This window comes from Parasteatoda tepidariorum, chromosome 5, assembly GCF_043381705.1.
Source record: "Parasteatoda tepidariorum isolate YZ-2023 chromosome 5, CAS_Ptep_4.0, whole genome shotgun sequence".
Classification (NCBI taxonomy): domain Eukaryota; kingdom Metazoa; phylum Arthropoda; class Arachnida; order Araneae; family Theridiidae; genus Parasteatoda; species Parasteatoda tepidariorum.
The window spans coordinates 14,904,644-14,912,491 of NC_092208.1; the positions used below are offsets into that span (position 1 = coordinate 14,904,644).

Consider the following 7,848-nt stretch of genomic DNA (forward strand, 5'->3'; position numbering starts at 1 on the left):
ATTCTTTTTTTTTATTTCTTTTGAATAAGCTTTTTCTTCACTTTGTTTGTTGCTGTAGTTTTTTCCAACTGCAGACATGTAGAAAATATCTTTAAATAAGGATAATTGTGCTAAGGATAATATATTTTCTACTTAGCCTAAAGGTAAGTGACTCATTAAAGTAGGTCTAAAAGCAAAATTCAAACAAATATTTTTCAAATTTATCAAACTTTTTCGATAAAGGAGTTAAGCTTTTAATTTATTCCTTTTGGAGGAATTCTTTTTAATTAGCCTTTATTTCACTCGGCTCATTTATATTACCTTTCCCTATCGTATTGATTCTCTTGAAATGTGAGTACGCACCAATAAAATTTCAAAAAAAAAAAATCATTTTTATTCTGCAATGAATGCCATATTCTTCATTCCTATGAGCAGAAAAGAAAGTAGGTCTAAGAGTTTAGTTTAAATTAAAATCACAATTTAATCATAAAAAACTGGCAAAACTAAAAAACTTACGTCCTATATGTATCTTGATTTTAGCTTCACCTTGAAATACAATTATAAGAAAAAAATTCTTATATAAATCTGAAAAACTCAGGGTTCTGAAGTCGAATGCAATTTTGCAGATTTAGAGTCGAAAACATTAATCGTACAATTTATTCTTCCTATACAGGTAGAGCAAAATGTTAGTTATTCTTTATGAATTTGCATTTGTATAAAGAATTTTTTAATACGCATGTTATATTCTCGTTGGTTTTCCTAATATCTAGCTGTAACACAGAATCGAAGTAGAATTGGTGGAACACACTGCAATATTTAATTTCTATTCACTTCTGTTCAGTTAAGCCTAATTCGAATTCGTCATAATATTTTTTATACTTATGTTCGATTTAGAACCTTATTTTATTTTAAGAATTAGCGTATAATTTCATCGTTAACTAACTATTCTTGCTTTTAATTGCTTCTTAAAAATAACTGGCTCCTATAAGCATTATATCTTATTGCTCTTATGAACACCGAAAGTAACACCGAGCAAAAGAAGGTCTTAAAAGTAATGTCAAGAATATTCCTGGTGTTTCACGAAACCGAACACTGTAAATGAAGGTCGATAATACTAAGAAATACATTCATCACTTTTGGTGTGAAATAGTTACCTCCATTTATAGTGATAAGATACACTAAAATTTTTTATTCTGTGTCCTCGAGTTTAAATAAGAAATTTCACTGTTGTTATTAATGTATTATATGTATTTCTTATTCACTTCCACAGTTATTTATATCAACCTTCTTACACATCCTGAGGAATACTTTAACTATCAGGATCGGGTTCTTTTCTATGCATCCGCACACGACAGAAGACAGTTAATCAATCCTTTCAGAAAAGGTGATGAATTGATCGGAGGTCAAGCATATGAGGCCAACGTTGCAATGGTAATAAAAGTTTTTTATTTTTTACTGTTAGTAATGCTGAACAACTTTGCGATGCCATCAAACATCTGCATAATAAAGGAATCTCTATTTTAATTTCAAAAGCAATTGTGCTAGGCTCGTGAAATACATACTCTATAACAAAAAAAATCGACGCACCAAGAAGGAGTCGTCCGATTGAAACGAAAATTGGTGGATTGGAAGACAGTGTACAGAATAGTAAATGATTAAAATTTCAGAACAATTGAATAATTTATTGCAGAGTTACAGAAACAGGTTCAATAAGGCGTTGCCCCGCCTCCAGCCTGGTTACAAGCTGCCACACGATGTGGCATAGACCGAAAAAGCTCTCGGATGGTCTCTTACAGTATTTTCTGCCAAACTCGATCCAATTGTCGAACGAGGTCATCAGCATTCCATGCCAGATGCAATCGCCTTTCCATCATATCCCAGACATGCTCGATGGGAGAGAGATCTGGTGATCTGGCAGGCCAAGGAAGAGTTTGACTAGGTTGCAGACAGCTCATAGCAACACGTGCCGTATGTGGTCTGGCATTGTCCTGCTGAAAAACCTGCCCACGGCGCTGCAAAATGAACAGTAGCAAAACAGATCTTAGGATGTCGTCGACGTACCGCTGTGCAGTAAGTGTACCTCTAATGGCGACCAAAGGGGTCCGGCTGTCAAAAGAAATGGCACCTCAGGCCATAATGTCTTGTTGAGGGCCGGTGTGGCGTGCAATAGCGAAGGCAGGAACCGCCCTCTGCTCTGTGCGTCTCCAAACACGTCTTCGATGATTGTCAGGACACAATTGGAAGCGGGATTCGTCGCTAAAGACTATACGACCCCAGTCGGCATCATTCCAGCCTGATCTGTTCAAAACATTCATGCATACGAAATTTCAAAGCAATCGGATGATAACTTCTTGGTGCGTAGATTTTTTTGTTATAGAGTGTAGATAGCAGGTGAACTCGAGATATCTCAAATTAATATATTAATCTCTATTTTGATGGGGTAAACATATTTTGCTCAATAACGTCAAATCACCAAAAAGAATGAGGGAAAAAAAATTTAAAATAATAATCCTTTTATCTTCAACAATACCTTAAAATAATAATCCTTAGTACGTCATTTTCAGTTTTGAGTATGATTTCGTATTGTTAGCAAATATCTCCTGTGAAGAAGGGGTATTAAGCTAGTTCTGAAATAAATGTAGAAATAATACTGTTGCTTTTATATTGACCCACAATACATTAAGTTTTTTTTAAATAAAATGAATATATATTGTAGCAGATAATACAGAACAATACAAGTACAAAAGTATGGAGCAAGATAGAAATCTCGCAAAATTCAAATCTTTGTTTTTGGTGCTTAGTTAAATATATTAAAGGAAACATTTAATAATTATTTGAAGCAGAAAAAAGGGAAAGAAATCTCTTATTATTTCGTATTTAGTTTCATAATAGAGACCAAAAAAGATAAAATTGAAAAAAAAAAAAAAACAACTTTAGATATAGTGTGCCAATAAATTATACTCTTAATACTGGCTTTGGCTTTCTTAAACAAAAACTTGTGAAACTAACTCTTTTTACAACAGAAAATGACAAATAGACTTTTTAGGCCTGGATATAATGGTCAGTAGGTCACTGGGCCCATGTCCAAGAGTTCGAGGGTTCGATCTCGGCCGGCCGAAGACTCCCCGTGTAGTAAAAGGTGGCTGCAGCTCGCTAAATCCGTCGAGTCGCAAAGTTCTCCATGTTCCCATAACAAATCAATACATCTGGGGGTACTGATCCCGGAGTTTCCTTGTCTTTTGGATTGGTTCAAAATTACAAGGCTACGACGTAGAATTGCAAGGCAGTTGTAAACCCAAACATTGGGTAGGCAGTTCAACGACGGATGTAAAAGTAATAAAATAAAAAGGCACTTTTTAAGCAAAAAATGACCATAAGTTCAACTTTTTTTTTCTAAGTTTACGAGCAATGTAGCAAATTTTGATTTATCACATTATAATTCAAATCAAAAACCATATCAGAAATATATAAAATGTCTGAATGAGAACTACGGCTTTTGGAAACGTTTTGCTATTGAATTTTCAGTGAATGACGTCATGCTAAGTTCTCACGTGCTCTGGATCTTTTTCTGTTCTTATATATCAGGCAAGATAATAGTTTCACTGCCAATCTCAAAAGTGTAAAACTGCAGAAAGTACGAATTCCCTGCACAACTTCCCACATTAAAGATGAAATCTATTTTTAATTTTCATTTGGAAAACTGAATTTTGGAGAAACTTAGTTTTCCAAATGAAAGAAATGGCAACGTACGAAAAAATAAATGTTATTTTAAAAACAAAAATCCGGCTGTGTGACATATTTGTTTTAGTTTAAGAAGTAATTCTTATAGTGAGTCGACTCAATTATAAAAATCATGTAATACAGCGCCGAAGTTTCAATTATATTATCTTGAATTTCAAATCTTTATTTTTAATTTCATCAAAATAATTTTACTTTCAGACTCAAATTGAAAGGCTTCCAGCACCATATAGTACAAATTGTTATGATTATATCAAGGCGTGGAAAGAAAATAATGGCACTGGACCAACAACACAGGCAGTAAGTTGGATAATTGTATTAAAAAGTTAAGTAACCTTTAAGGAAATCAAGAACAACTGAATTTAATACCTTTCATTCGTGGACCTCTGATGACCATCGAAATTCGCAGAGGAAGTAATTTTATGCAATTTTGCAAATACCACTCTATCGTTATCAGTTTAAGCTATTCTCTGCTTAAATTCATAAAAATTACGGGTATGCTGATTTTGACGTTACTTTCGTTGTTCCATCATTTACCTACAGAGGGAACAAAGACTTTTTTCGATGCTGTTCAAGTCAGGTTATTTTGCGGGTTAATTGAGCTGTTACAGGGTGTGTGAGTGAGGATAAAGACAATCAAATTTTCAAAAACCCTAATGAACTCTGCTGTTATCTTCTTGAAAAGTTGGTGGTATCAATAGCTTACTCATTATAAGGATGTTAACAGAAAAGCATCAAAACTTTATCCGTAATGATAAATAAAAGCAATACTCCTTCATGTTAGTGATCAATTTAGTGGGCAAGTGAAACCCATATTGATTAGAATGACCCATAAAGCATCACAGGCTTAACGATGCTTTTCATGGTTTTATAGCACAGATACAATAAAAAATAATAGCTTTAAAAAGGTATTGTAATTACTTTTATTCTTTCACATTTAGTAGTAAGGTATTTCAGGCATAGATCCATGCTTACAAAATGTTTTTGAGAAAGATTTTAATAATTTCTGATGAAAAGTAACAAGTACGGGTGAAAATCGTTCTTCTTTACTTTTAAATAATCCGTCGAAAAACCGACAAATATACACACAAAAGTCTCGAAAGCTACATTTTATGCTATGTTTACCTCTTTTTGATTAAAAAGATTTCAGAAAACATGGTATTACTGAGCTGTAAAAAAATGGTATGACTTTGAGACAAGTGAAAAAAATATTATTTCTTAAAATATTATAATATGTGACAAGAAATCTCGACCAAATTGCAATAATGAAGAAAAAAAACTTCTATAGAGTTACAACTTATATAAACTTATGTAACAAATAATAATTTTCAGTCAGCTTGGCGTAAATTAGTAAAATGTGAAACGAAATGGTACAATACAAGTTTTATAAAAACAAATCCATAAGGGTATATTTTACTTTAAAAGTTTAAATTTAGAAATAGCTAATCAGCACATTTTAAAAAAATGTTAAGCTTACAAAAATGTGTTGTTATTTGCTGTTACTAATCCTTCATGACCTAGCAACAGCTAGATCTGGTTCATGAGTTCATGTATTCTAGCAAAGTCAATTACAAGAGGTGGAGATGATTTTAGGTCTTCCAAGCCTAGACCCAGACAGTCCAGGATATGCTCCGGAGAGGCTGACTTTAAATGAAAATATGATTGGTTGGTTGGTTCTAATGCCACTTGCCACACGGGCAAGTCTGCTTGGTAAAACCAAGCAGATTTAAGGCAGAGTGTGCGATTCTTGTTTTTCAGTGGCGCCATCTATGGTCAAGAATTCGACTTTTGCCACATCATACATCGCACCTGTTTATAAGATGGACCCATTCATACATTCATTCATTCATCCACAGATCGTAATTTTGACCTGAATCAAAGAACGATCGATCTCCAATCCAGTACCCCCAGAGGTGTTGATTTGTTATGGGAACATGAAGGACTTTGCGACTCGACAGAGTTTTAACGTGCATCAGTCACCAACTACACGGGGAGTCTACGGCTGACGGGGTTCGAGTTTACGAACTCTCGGAAAAAGAAAATATGGAATTTTCATTTAAGCTTCTTTCCGAGTTTTTTCATTACTTTTGATTTCAATATAGGTTGAGAGCTTAAAGTCTTTCATATTTTTATTTTTTCTATTTTCTTTTGGAGCAAAAGGAATTAGGGAATTAGTAGCATTGTGTAATTCAAAGCAATTGCTCTGATTTTGAATAAGAAAGCGTAAACTCAATGACTTGAACAAATTAATATACAAAACAATTCTTTGGTAAGTTTTTATTTTTATTTTGGACACAGCATGGTTGCTACTGGTTACTACAAGATTTCTACGGATCTTGTAAATTTATAATAGTGGTAATAAACTTACGTTGATGGAATTTCGATTTATGAAACTCAATTTATCGCTTTGAATACGAAAACATAGTTGCAACTGCAATAAATATACCAAGCTCAGCCCTCTAAATTCCCAGAATATAAAAAGTATTGAAACGTACCCATGACACACAACGATTGGTAGCAAAATCTTGGTTGAATATTGAAAGGACGTGTATTTTGCTCCTTCCATTTTCAAAAACACGGGATTCGGGGTTTGATCATTTTTTTAAAGCGAATTTCGGGCAGAGTCCACTTTCGTAAATAGACAGCTGCACTCATTCTATTAATTACGCACTTTGAGTTGCGTCCATTACTGCAAGTGCGCATTTTGCGTTGTGCCCAGAAAAAGAAAGCTTTCCGAAGGATTATACTTGACTGCCTTATTTCCTTAAATTGGTATGTTATTTATGCACTGATATTTTCTGGTTTTTATTAAAGGAATGTATTCAGTATTGCAATATGGAGACAGTCTTGCTAAAAGGAGATTGCGTAGATGAGCAGATTCATATTTCTCATACTAATGAGCTTTGTCTTAATTGTAAGTATTAAAAGTGACATCAATATACGATTTTTTATGCTGTATTTGTTACGATGCTCAAACAAAAAAGAAAAAAAAACTCAATTTCATTTTCTTGGATTATTTTCCTCCTCCTTTCATTTTCCTTTAACTAAATTATGAATAACTAACTGATTTCATATCTGCAAATGCCTATACCCCTGCGCATACATTTGCTAATTTATTTTTCACTTTCTAAAAATTTGTACTGTCAAAAAATACTCAAAAAGATGATTTGCAAGAAAAAAATGAAGGAATGATCTATATAGTAAGTTCGCACGTAAAACATTTATATCACTTTTTTTAGGGTGTTCAACTTTCGGTGAAATATGTAGACTATACTGTAGATAAGGGAAATAATTACAGACATGCAAACTTAGATGCTGAAAGGTCATTTTATGAATATAACACTCATTGAAATTCCAATTTGTTCAACAGTTATTGATACTTTAATTGCCTTTTTCACATTTCTTTACTAGTGGTTTTGCTGTAAAGAAATTACAATTTATTCAATGCTGCAGGAAAAAATTTCTCGATCGATATCTTCATTTTGCAATCTCGCACTTAAATTGTAATCAAAAATAGCAAAAAATGAAAAGATATAATACTTAAGAGACATTAGATGGTGTGTGATATAAAGCTTAGCATTTATATCAAAACACTTTTTTTTTATTGTAAAAGGTCCAAGAGAGATAAAGACAAGAGAGATATTTCCAGTTCTAACAGTTATGTGAAATAAGGCTATTATTATATATTGATAACCAGTGGAATGAATTCCAATCTATTACTTCTTATTGTATCGCACATGCTGCATTCGTAAGTTCTGCATATCTCAAGTATAGTTAATTATTTTTCCAGTATAAGTAAAAACAATCATTTCTTTAAGACTAGCATATTAACAAACTTTGCTTAAATAAACGTATAATAATTATATACTTCATATGTAAAATTCTCTTATTAGAGATAAAATAATTTAAGAGAAAACTGTTATCTCAGTTTAGTTTCTCCTTATCAGTGTTTTCTAACCCATTGGCCACAGCTCTCCAGATGAAAGAGTGATACTAGACTGTGTGAACGAGCCATATAAAAATAAATTGAATCTTGTGCGTTGAATGTGATTTTGAGACTAAAACTGTCCATTTTCTACCTTGACTGACATTTTGCTTCTGTCGTGGAGGATATATATATATATACAAAAC

General features: G+C 32.9%; 1 long non-coding RNA gene across 1 annotated transcript in view; it reads left to right on the plus strand.

The window, feature by feature from the left end:
• Positions 1–6,532: 6,532 nt before the first annotated feature.
• Positions 6,533–7,848, plus strand: part of LOC139425602 (uncharacterized) — a 6,145-nt gene continuing 4,829 nt past the window's right edge. Inside the window, exon 1 of the long non-coding RNA XR_011636798.1 lies at positions 6,533–6,631. This is a non-coding gene — a long non-coding RNA (uncharacterized lncRNA). The remainder of the gene's footprint in view (positions 6,632–7,848) is intronic.